The sequence below is a fragment of the Bactrocera neohumeralis genome, chromosome 5, assembly GCF_024586455.1.
Source record: "Bactrocera neohumeralis isolate Rockhampton chromosome 5, APGP_CSIRO_Bneo_wtdbg2-racon-allhic-juicebox.fasta_v2, whole genome shotgun sequence".
In the NCBI taxonomy this organism is placed as follows: domain Eukaryota; kingdom Metazoa; phylum Arthropoda; class Insecta; order Diptera; family Tephritidae; genus Bactrocera; species Bactrocera neohumeralis.
Genome location: NC_065922.1, coordinates 78,346,510 through 78,358,746, shown reverse-complemented (window position 1 = coordinate 78,358,746; position 12,237 = coordinate 78,346,510). Strand labels below are relative to the sequence as shown.

Here is a 12,237-nt window from a genome sequence, read left to right as displayed (position 1 = left end):
CCTACAAAAGCAATAAAAAGCGCCAGCAGTTGCAACATGCTCATTAAGATGCATGCAACAGCAAAGTGTTTACAAGGAATTACAGAAAACTGTGCGCCGCGCCTAAAAGCACACTTCCCCAAATACAGACAAGTCAAAAAATTCTAAAGAACTGAGCCTCAGTGCGTGTGTGTGTGTTAAAAAATGTGTTTTTCCTTTCAATATTCAAAAGCCGCCTTGCAACACGCGCATTTCGCTATTGGCGCAACTAAATTATGCGTAAGTTGTAGCAAACACTCAGCAGCAGTTGGGGCTCAGCTGGCCCCTAACATGCGGCGTACATGTGTATGTGTGTGCGGTGAATAATGCATTGCTTTGTAGCAGTTTGTGGCATTTTTCTCATTTTGATTTCTAAAGAGTAATTGGAATTTTAGTTTCAATTAAAAATGCAGGCATTTTGCCAGCTACAAACGACTACAAGTACAACAACAACGCACACGCCGACCAGCCGGTAAAACGACTGTTTTTTGTTTTATTTTATGTTAAATAGCGGTAAAAAAAAAAACGAAATAAGAATAAAGGCAATTTGAAAACTGCGACATGTAGCGATTGCTTTTTTTTTGCAGAAGCGCATCAATAGCTGTCAAAGCAGTTGAGTTCGCTTAGTGCAAAAAAGGCTCTGAGTCAGAAGTTTACAAAACGATCAGTGAGGTTATATTGAAAGCATTCTAATGAGTGTTGATTGTGGTATGAAGCGAAAACGCGAGACTTCGGCAAAAATATTAGGTCAACACATGCTCAATGTAGTGGCAATAAAGCAACAACAGTTTTGCCGTATGACTGTAGTAATCTGTCACATATGGGCTTTATCAGAACTTTTTTAGATCGAACTAGACTTAGAGTATGTCATAAATAAGAAAGCTTAATTACAAATATAAGGTTCTCCTTGTGTTGTAAAGTTAGGCCGTTTTGGATATATCAACTATACCTTCCCTATTTTCCACAATTTCTTTAAAATTAATTTAACTAACATTCGAATGAAACAAAAGTAAAAGTTATAAAATCAAAATTAATTATAAATTAATTAATTATAAAAGGAGTCAAAATTTATAATAGTTAAAACTATTGTAATTTGCATTCAGTTAAAAAAATTAAAAATTAATTAATTTATCAAGTGACTAAAAATTATAAATTAATTTAATTAATTTAATTATCATTCAAATATTTTTTTATTTATTTTAAATTTATTTATTTATCGAATAACTCAAAATGTTTAAAAATTAAAATTAATTTCATAAATATTAAAATAAAAAAAAGTTTAAATAACTTTTTATTAATTATTTATTATTAATTCATAAAATTAATTTAACCTTTTTAAGTTTAGTTTTGTGATAATTAAAATTAATTTAACTAATATTAACATAAAAAAAAATTAAATTAATTTGTTTATCGAATGACTCAAATAGTTTCGTAATTAAAATTAAGTTAATTAAAATTAATTTCAGTACTATTCAAATTTTAAAAATTGTAAATCATTTATTTATCGAACGACTAAAAATTATTAATTAATAAAATTAATTTAGTTGTTTTAGTTTAATTTTGCGATAACTTAAATTAATTTAACTATTATTAAAATTAAACAGAATTTAAAAAATGTGTATAATTTATTTATCGAATGACTTAAAATTCTAAAAATTTCAAATATATTATATATGGGATGACTAAAATTTAATAATTAATAAAATTAATTTAATTAATAGTCAAATAAAGTTTAACTAAATTCATTTACCGAATGACTAACACTTATCAGTTATTAAAATTAATTTCATTAATAACCAAATTCAACAAATTTCAAAAATTTAGTTGAAATTAATTAAAATTTATTTATTTGAAAACTTCTTAATTTTATCATATAATAACACATTTTTTGACAATTTTCACGAATTATACGCCTACACGTGTCTCACAACAAGTTCGACTCATATGACTAGCAAAGGAATCCTTCAACGCTCCGAGTACCTCGAAGTTAGATCAAGTACACCTTCCCTGAGCCCTACAGGCCCGTTTGTATCACTTGCTTCAGATTTTACAACTCCTGAAGCGTATAATTGCCGTAGTTTTAAGAACATTGCAATTTTGAATGCTTAAGTGGCAGCACTTGGCCGCCAGAAATGCTGACACATGCTGCCGTTTGCCATTTGTATTTGCTTCGACTTTGCCAAAAATTTTCGCATTCGCCAACATATATTTCTTTGTTGAATATTATGCAATAACGGTATTTATTATTAGCGCTCAGCATATGATGTCATATACTTGGCAGCAATTATCGGCGTTGAAAGTAAAAGGCAATGAAATTGGTCAAGAGCGTTGCTAATTGCAAGAAAATATATGTATTGGTGGAAAATTTAATTTCGAAAATATTTTCCAACTAATTTTATATGATTAATTGTAAGTAAAATATTGCATGTGCGTTGGAAACGAGATTTTTTAGACTTGAAATGCATAGCACGCGCCTGCCGCTCATGTCTGGGCCACAATTCGGTAGCTAGTTAGGCTTGTGTGTGCTTCTGCCTGCGCTTTTGTAGAAAAAATCGCTTGCTTTGTCAAGTTCAAGTGCATTTGTGGCATAAATTTAAATAAATAAATTACAACTCAATTAAATTCGCCATACCGGTGGCTTGCCGCACCACTGCTGGCGAAATAACAGCGCTGGCTGTCTATGTATTTGCATATGTAAGTACATAGAAACCGAATACCCACAGAAATATGTGGCTGCATAAGCAGATTTTTACCCGCAATTTAATGCAGAGCCGTGTGCAGGTGTGCGTGTGCGCTTGTGCACTGCCGAAAACAGCGCAGTAGTCATTTTACAGCGCTTACGTAGCCCATCCGCTCGCCAAGCCGCCAAGCCGCCTGTGTGCATATGTGCACCGCATAGAACATGTGATCGGATCGAGCAGCCAAAGCAGGTATTTCGGTTTATGGGTGCACCTGTGGCGGTGCATGGTTTCGCAGCCGGCCGGCGATGCAACACCCACACCCCATACTGGCAGTGCGCACTCGAGCGAACGCTGGCCGTTTTATTGAGCGTTGGATGACGTTACCCTTGTAAAATTCGGGCTTTATTGCAGTATTTGCTTTAATTATCTCAGTGTTGTTATTGTTTTTGTTTAGAAGAGATTTTGCAAAGCAAGTGAATAACGCATAGAAGCATATACATATGTATGTTTGTATGTTTTTCTGATTGTTTTGTAAAGAGCGCGCAACTTTGCTAAATTCGGCGGAGAGAAAAAATGTGGAAGCCGGTAAAATTTCGGTATTTTTTCAAAACCTTTCCAGCGCTGAGTTCTCATAATTTCACTGACTTTTTCCTCATTTTACAACGCGACTTTTGGGCTCACCATACACGCTAAGGGCTCGGCAACTCCAATTTCAGCGCGCTGCTTCGTTGAAAAGTATTAGCCGAGTGACAACAGCTGTACCCAAGAAGTGCTGCAGTCAGCAGTTAATGACAGTCTAAAGGAAACTGAAGCATACAAAATGAGGAAGAGCGTGAGAGAATAAATATGCAACACTTGGGTGTAAATAAAATGCAGAAAAACACAAGCGCGTCACCAGACAGAGTCGGCCCGGATTTCTATACAGCCAAGTAATGTCAAACTGACAGCCTTCCTACAAATTACTACAGGAATTTCAGGAATATTTTCTGCCGCTACAAGAACAACAACAACAGACTCTTAGGCGCTGAAATTCTACTACAAAATTGCTTGGTTGGCATTTCTGTCATTATGCCACGCCCACGATATGCTAATACATGTTGGTTAAATATTTCTCACGAGTGGTAAAAAATCGCCAAAGAATTGACGAAATTTGCGCGAATTATTGCCGATAATCGGCAGCAAATTGCGGCATTTTTCGTGCAACATATGCAAATGCTTGTTGAAAGTTCGCTGAAATTGTGACAAACAAGCGGCATTTAATCATGTTTGCTGGTGTGTGTGTGAGTGAAGACGACTCAATTAGCTGCTGCCGCGTGCAAACAAGCAGGCATTATTGCCGCACGATCGTTGATTTCGTCATGCAACAACTGCAATAACCAAACACAAGGAGTAGGAAAAGTGGGTGCAGCAGCGTCAAATCGCGCTTGTTCGCCTTCTTGCCACATCGTTTAATGTGCTTTGACAGTCGCGTAGTTTGCCTGCCACATTTACATTGCATTACGTTGTTGCATGCCGTCACTTAATAGCAAGCGCTACATACATGCGCGCTATAAGCGGACACACACACACACAAGCACAGTGTCAAGATCACTTTGTTGCCCCATTCGATATTTTTGGCTGCTCAGCATGAATTTTTATCGCTTTTGGCAGCATATTACAGCGCATGCAACAAATGGCTGGCGTTGCTGTCACCAGCGCACTGCCGCATGATCGTGTACGCGTCGGCGGCGTTATTTATTGTGTAGCGTGCAACAATGTGCGGCGCTCACTTGCCTATGTTTGGTGTCTAATTTTATATGTTTTGAAGCAAATTTCCAGCTACCAAATTTGTTTTCCCTCCGTCATTTTCAAATGCTCTTTCTTTTTCGGCGCTTGTTGGTAATTTTGCTGCAGCGGCGGCGCAAGTGTAGGTGCAACACGTCTGTTGCTGGCTCGTAGGCGGTTAAGGGGCGGCATAATTCGATTGCTTACCGACAGTGATTAATAGTATTTGATTAATGACGAGGTAAATGGGTGATTAACCAGCGCTGTTGTTGGAAAAATAGTTTTGCTGGCGGAGTATTTTAAATTTATTGGAAAAGGCGGCGAAATAAGTTTTGGAAATGAAAAAAATTTTTTGGAATTTCGAAAACACCTGCATTTCTTTACCCATTTGAGCCGAAAAATTAGTTTCTGGACACGTTTCAATGGCTGTGTATTCCTCTAACGGTTGTGCTACCATATAAAAATCTAAATTCTTTTAAGAATATTAATGATAATTCGAGAGGAGATCATGAAACTAATTCCACTGCAGTAATTAGACGAAAATGTTTTTAAATAATTATGGAGAAAATTTTTCAAAAAATAATTGATAATAAATATGTTTCTAATATTCAAATACATCCACAGTTATATTGATTTTTGGAAAAAGTAAGTGAAATATTAATAATAAATATTAAATAAATTATTAATAAATTTTAAATATTAAAGAATTAAATTAAAAAGAAAACCAAAAGCTTTTCTCTACAGTTTCGCGGATTTTTTTGTTTCTTCAACTAATAAAAAAAAAAAACAACGTTAACTGCGGCTGCTATAAAGCGCTTCACAAATAACGAAGCATCCAAAAAGAACTTGATTTTCTTCGTTCAGTTTTTATGACAGCTATATGATAAAGTTGTCCGATCTAGGAAATTTCTTCAGATATTATAGCGTTATTTTAAGGAAAAATCTATACCAAATTTTGAGAACATATCTCGTCAAATGAGCGCATTTTCTTGACTTGATGCCGATCGTTCGGTTTGTATGACAACTATGTATATGTTATAGTGATTCGACTTGACCATTTTCTTTGGAAAGAGAGAGCAGAGCAAAATTTCGTGACAATATCTTGAACGAACACCCTCTAGGTGAGAAAAAGATTGGTCCAAAAATCGATATCTCATAAACTCAGGGACAAGATAGACGGACCGACGAACAGACGGACAACATAGCTAAATCGATTCAGCTCGCCACTTTGATAATTTATATGTATACTAGAGCTTTCACTGTATTTTTTATTTATGAGTGGTTTTTACTATCCTATTTTCAAAGTTGGTTCGAACTGGTCGTGGTGTGCTAAATTTTGTTCAAATCGGTTCAGTAATTTAGGAGTCCATCGCGGATAAACAACGTGACACGTAATTTTTATATATAAAGATATATACTTTCTGACTTTCTGACGTTTGCTTTTGGGTGTTACAAACCCTGTTGAGGGTATAAGAAAAAATAGAAAATTTGTAGAATCTTATTTTTGATACAAAGAAATTAATTACATCTATAATTAACCGGACGATAAGTTTTGAAAATGCAAATGTTCAGAAATTTGATCGTCATTAGGAATTGCTAATTTCAAAAGACATGCATAACATGGCACAGGAACAGAAATTCAGTCACAAATTACATTTTCTTGGCAATAAATCAAGTAATGGTTGCACTTCATAAATTTTCCAAAATATTTGGTGCATACAAATTCAGTGCAACGCATGGCAGCCATATTTTGTACGTTTTGGCTTCTGATATATGTAAGTACCTGGTTCGTATTGCGAGAGGCAACGGCGAATAAAGTCTACATAAAAAAAACACAACAAAACTATATAAAAGTGCCAGCCAAAGAGCCGTGGTGTGGAGAAAATTTGAAAACAAATTATGGAACACCGAAAATAAAACAATGTCAGCGCGCTATATGTATGTGCCACAAATGAAATGGGGGAGGGCGTCACAGCTGCAGCGCCTTATTTATGCAACGCAAATAAACCTAATTCTTGCTCGCACACACACATACCCACATACCATACAAGTAAAAATGGAAATCGTTTTCTTTGAATGAAATAAAAGTGCTTGCAACACGTTGTGCTTTACGAGCAAGTGTGCATTCGAACGCCACAAACTCTTCAGCGCATCACTGTCATTTGCGCATTCGATTTTGATTAGGTGTTCGATTGGTGTTCAGCGTTCATTTGTGGCGCAATAAATTCGGTTTTGTGGCACCCTTTTTACGGCTGCACTATTAGCGCACACAGTTGAAGTTGCCACTTTATGATTTTAGCGTCAAAGTGCTAAACTGTGAAGTGATCGCGCCGTTGATGGACCGATGGTAGCTTAGCTGAGTTCATTTACAACAATTTCGCTGCGAGAATACACTTGTGCGTGTGTGTTGGTGTGGCAATTGGAATTGCTCGAAAATGTTTCCTAAAATGTGGCAAATGTGTTTGGTTTTCAATTCCTCAATAATGCACGGATTAATAGCTGAATTTGTAGCGTTTAGGTGGAGACAGTGAAATAAAATATATCATTGAGACAAATGAGATTGCCTTCGATATGTTTCTGAAGATGTAGAAGAGTATTTATGAGCGAAGCATGTTAAGCTTATTCGAAATTCCAGGTACTCAAATTAATGGTCAGAATTCCAACATCAATCGAAGGACAGTGAAACTGACACGAAATTTTACGCTCATATAAGAGATAGAAGTTACGTTTAAATAATGCGGGAGTTCTGCAACATTTTGATAGGCATATTACTTAAAAATCCAAAATTGAATTTTAGAAATATAAGCCTTTAACTTTATAAACAAAAAATATTGCACAATAAAAATTAAAAGCGAAAAAAATTGGCAAGAGAAAATCTAAAATTGAATTTTAATAAATTTAAAAATAAAACTTTTGATTTCTAAAAAACATATTGAAGCATAATTTGCACAATAAAAATTGAAAGCGAAAGAAATGTCTATGAAAAAATTCATTTAATAAGTTTGAAAAGCTTTTAACTTCATAAAAAAAATATTGCACAATAAAAATTGAAAGCCGAAAAAATATGAAAGAAAAAATTCAAAATTGAATTTTAATAAATTTGAAAGCTTTTAACTTCATAAAAAAATTATTGAAGCATAGTTTGCACAATAAAATATGAAAGCGTAAAAAATTTCCAAGAGAAAATCCAAAATTTAGTTTTAATAAATTTGAAAAGCTTTTAAATTTATAAAAAAAAATATTGAAGCATAGTTTGCACAATAAAAATTGAGAGAGAAAAAAACTTACAAGGAAAAATCCAAAATTTAATTTTAATAAATTTGAAAACAAGCTTTTAACTTCATAAAAAAATATTGAAGCATACAGTTTGAGCAATAATTTGAGCTAAAATTATTTTAAATATATAAATTTAATCTTTAAAATTTCAAAGCAATTTTGAAGTAAAAAATTATGCTAACCTCAGCTTTGGATTTACTTCTAAAGCAGAAAGCAAATTATTAATATTTAAATAATGTTTTTTAGCAAAGTTTCGAAACTGTTATGACCATTGAAAATATATTTTTTTTAAGATATAGAAGGTCTTTGAGGGGTATTCTGGTCTAGAATTAAAAAAAAGTAATTTTTTAGGCTTTTTATAATTTGAAAGCTTAACTATTCAAGAATTTGTTTACAAGAGGATTTTTCAAAATTCAAATAATTTTTGCAACACTTTCAAAATTGCTTGAAATTCAAGCCTCTAGAGTAGCTTTCTTTGTAACAGCCAGCTAAAAGCACTAATTTTACAATCTAATTATTTTTATAAACCTCAAACAAGAAGATATTCACACATACATTTTTGAAAATAAAATAGTGTTAAAAATTCAGCCGTAAAGTCTAAATGGTGCCACAGATAGTCCAAATCGCAGAGGATATTGAAATTAATATTGTTCACAGCACACAAATTAGCAAAAGGACTTCAAATTGAGGTCGATTTACAAATTACCGGCATTTAAGTCAACTGCCCGCCCATATACTGCCACGCCTCCATGCATAAATTATTTAAATTGTATTTTATTTTTAAACTGTCGCTCCTGCCACATACACACACACACTCTTTCGTCTGTATATATGTATAATGAAGCACACAAGCTCTTGCAACCGTTGCACATGTCCATTTGCAACACTTGAGTGCAACAGCGCTGTCACGGCAGCAAGAGACGTTAAATTCAAATTCGCATTTTCTCGCATTGGAGGACAATGCAACGGTTTCATTTATTATTTCTCATGGCGTTGCAAGCAATTTGATTGAGTAAAAGTGCTTTTAATGTTCTCCAGGGCAATCACAAAAGACGTTTCATTCGCTTCCAAGTCCTTTGCTGCGGTCCAGCAGCGATTCGCCTGTCATTTAGTGAGTGCCACTGAAAAACGTTTTGAATTGTTTTCGCATTATCTGCCAAATGAATTTGTTTTTTCGCCCGCATCCTTTGAATTGCTTTGAAAATTAAATATAAGAGAACACTACCGTTGCACACCATCGGTTATTTCCGTTAACTGCGCTTGTAAACTTTTTTTATTTTTTCTATTTCGTTAATGTTTCTGGTTGATTTTTTGAAACACCCGCGTCAACCACTCTATAGAGTTTGCTTTGCCTTTATAGTCAAAGTAGTCAGAATAGCCGACACCAAGTGTTTTCAGCGCACAAAGCTTTCGCACGAGCTCACGTCTGCAGTTGGACTGAAGCATTTGAAATTTCCACTTCGCTACGAGGCGTTCGTGTTGAGCCGGAAAAGCCAACGCTGTGCAACGACTGCGTTGCCAGCGCCCACCGCGCAGTAAGCCGAGCAAAATCGTGGCACACACGGCACCACATGCGGCAATGAAACGAGCAGCGACGCGTCACACTAGAGCGCGCCGACAACGGCCCAAGCACTCGTGTTGAGCCGAAGCGCACTAGTGTTGACAGCCGAGGCCAGTGCTGTACAAATGTTTGGCAGCCGCGTGCGCGCTGTTGGTTGCTAGCTGCGGTGCATGTAGCGCTGACCTTTACAGCGACTTAACAGCCGCGACAACAGCGCTGTTAAGCTGCTGCGCCTGCCACGGCGGAAGTGCTTGCAGTGTTGCTGGCTGAAGGCCGAGCGCCAACTGCGCGCCGACTACGACGCGGTGTAAAAAAAACAAACGCCATTTGGCGCAAAGTCGCCAGCACGTGCTGCATGCCACACAGGTGAACAGCGGTGCGTATGGCGAGCAATTTGTGCGCGCAAAACAACTGTTGCATGAACGTCAGAACGTTGGCAAGGCATATGCGTAGCAAGAAGAAAATACTTGCAACAGTGCAATTGCTGCCGCTGAACAACTCTGCGGTGGCAGCTTGTAATAACACACAAATTTATTGCGCGTAAATCGCGCGGATTCCGAGCATGAAATGCATTAAGTGCAAGCATAGCGCCAAATGAGCGCCCAGTGTTGGAAAACGAAGAAATTGTGTGCTTTTTAATTTCCCACTTTAATGCCAAAAGAAGGCAACAACTAATGCAAACAACTAAAGCACGCAAAATCAATTAGAATTCGCCATAATGCAGTAATAAATTTGCATTTATTGTTGCAAGTGGCAAGTACTTTTTTCCACTTCATAGAATTTCGTGCAATGAGAATTTTGTTTTCACTTCGCTTAAAAAAGCGAGAGCTGGAATTTCGCAAATATATCCATTTCGGATTTGTGCACTTGCCACAAAATTTATTACATGTGTTGCACATTTACATTCCCCGCGCAAATGTGTGCTTTTTGTAAACACACACATTCTCAACTCCAGCAACGAATATGTGTATGTGTGCGCCTTGTGTGTGTCAATTTGTCCGCTGGGAGTGTTTGGCTTTTGCTCGCAAAAAGGCGGCAAGATGATTTCGTGTTTAGCGAAAGTGAAAATTTGTTGTCTAAAATTGTGCTACAACGAAAATCTAATCAAAACAAAATGCTTTAGTGCAATAAAGTGGTAAAGCAGAGTTGTTAGCAAAATATAGAGTTGAAAAGCGCTAACAAAATCACAAAAAAGTGACATACTGCAGCATAGAACTAAATGGTTTTCGTTGAAGGTAAAGATATGAGCGTAAATGTTAATAAAAACCTCAAACCAACCATCTTAATTCAGATGCCGAGTAGTTGGGGTAACGTCAAGCGGTATGGGAATACTCGTAAGCGCACACCCATTAATTGCTAAGAAGCTAATGGAAAGGCGACGCTTAAGTTTGGTTTTTTTTTATCACAATTGAATCTTCTTTTCATTAAATTGGGTGTCCAAAGACCACATGTCTCTATAATACATGTCTCGGTCACACATAGCAACCTTATACAACAGAAAAAACCGAAGCTATAATACCCTTCACAAATAAAAAAAGGATTCCTTACAAGAACTTTGATCGGCCAGGTCGCATGGCAACAACATGTTATAGTAGACTCGATCTGAACAATTTCTTCGGAGATTGCACCGTTGACCTAAACAATAACCCATAACAAATTTCTTGAATATATCTCGTCAAAAAGAACAGCTTTTCATACAACAACGTATCCTATAGTGATCCGCTCTGTACAATTTTTCGGAGATTGTACCATTTCCCTAGGAAATAATACACCCAATCCCTAATTTCTTTACGATATCTCGTCTAATAAAAAAACGTCCAAGCACATTGGTTCCGATTGTTCACTTTGCAAGGCAGCTATAGAGGTAGCATTCACATATGTATGTATACTGAGTTTTTCCGGAAAGTAATAGGACTGAGTCGATTAAAAAAATGTATTAAACCAATCGTAACAATTCTTTAAAAACTTTCAAACTAAGCTCCTTTTGCTTCGATGCAGCGTTGCCAGCGCGATTTTCAAGCATTAAAGGCGTTAAGGAAGACAGGAACAAATTCAGGGTGGACGATGCCTTTGATGTCAAAATAGACAGTGAGCATCGTTTTCACTTTGGATTTGCTCATTCTTCTTTTTTGGGCGAGGATACGCCCTTTCTTTGTCTCGGGATCATAATCAAAGATACATGACTCGTCACCTGTGATTACGTTATTCAAAAATCGGGGAATATAATCGCGTACCTCTGGTCTAACCACTGCTGCATTTTCGGATTGCACCACTCACAGAAATACGTCCCACGAAAATGTTTGTCCTGCCTATCCAGGCGCTCGAAAACAAATTTAATACATGGTGTTCAGATTTTAAAAAGAGTCGGTACCGAGCAGATTAGTCTTTCGCTTTCCCTGAATGAAATGAAAGCAGTCCGTACTCCGAACTCTGAGCTTCTGACAAGGTTAACTCTAGAGCAAGGTAATGAAGACGTCGATGCTGCTGGCAACATCAGATTTTTTGGTGACGTCACTTTAGCGTACGTTAGTTTAGTTTCAAGCATGCCATGGAATGTTTATTTTAAGCATAAAACTATGTGCTTCGAAGCTGTGGCATGTTGCATGCAGTATTTAAGTCCTGTCCCACATCCAGTAGTTGGGAAAAAAGACAACTTTTAATCAACTCACGCTTTTGCTTAGTACTTTCAGCAACTTTTTTGACATTCTCGCTTTCGCAGCTAGATAAATCTGGAAAAAAGTTTACAAATCCACCCACAGATCCAGCAACGCTCGCCCGCAACAAATGAAAGTGAGTGTCAGCAAACAAGAGCACTCAATATAGAAGCCAAGTGGAGAACAACAACGCTCAATACAACACACTGCTGACAACACGCCCACACACATGAGATACAAATACCACGGCTAGCGCTTAATCCTGCCCACTGGGTGTGATTGC

General features: G+C 36.5%; 1 protein-coding gene across 27 annotated transcripts in view; it reads right to left on the bottom strand.

Annotated features, from left to right (window-relative positions):
* Positions 1-12,237, bottom strand: part of LOC126759931 (basement membrane-specific heparan sulfate proteoglycan core protein) — a 157,663-nt gene that overhangs the window by 83,950 nt on the left and 61,476 nt on the right. Inside the window, exon 1 of one of the 27 annotated variants that reach the window (XM_050475161.1) lies at positions 8,965-9,163. The exons of 25 other annotated variants lie outside the window; for them this stretch is intronic. The gene's annotated coding sequence lies outside the window, so the exon portion shown is untranslated. Of the gene's footprint in view, positions 1-8,964; positions 9,164-12,237 lie in introns of those variants that run through there. One more of the 27 variants, XM_050475162.1, reaches the window with a different exon arrangement.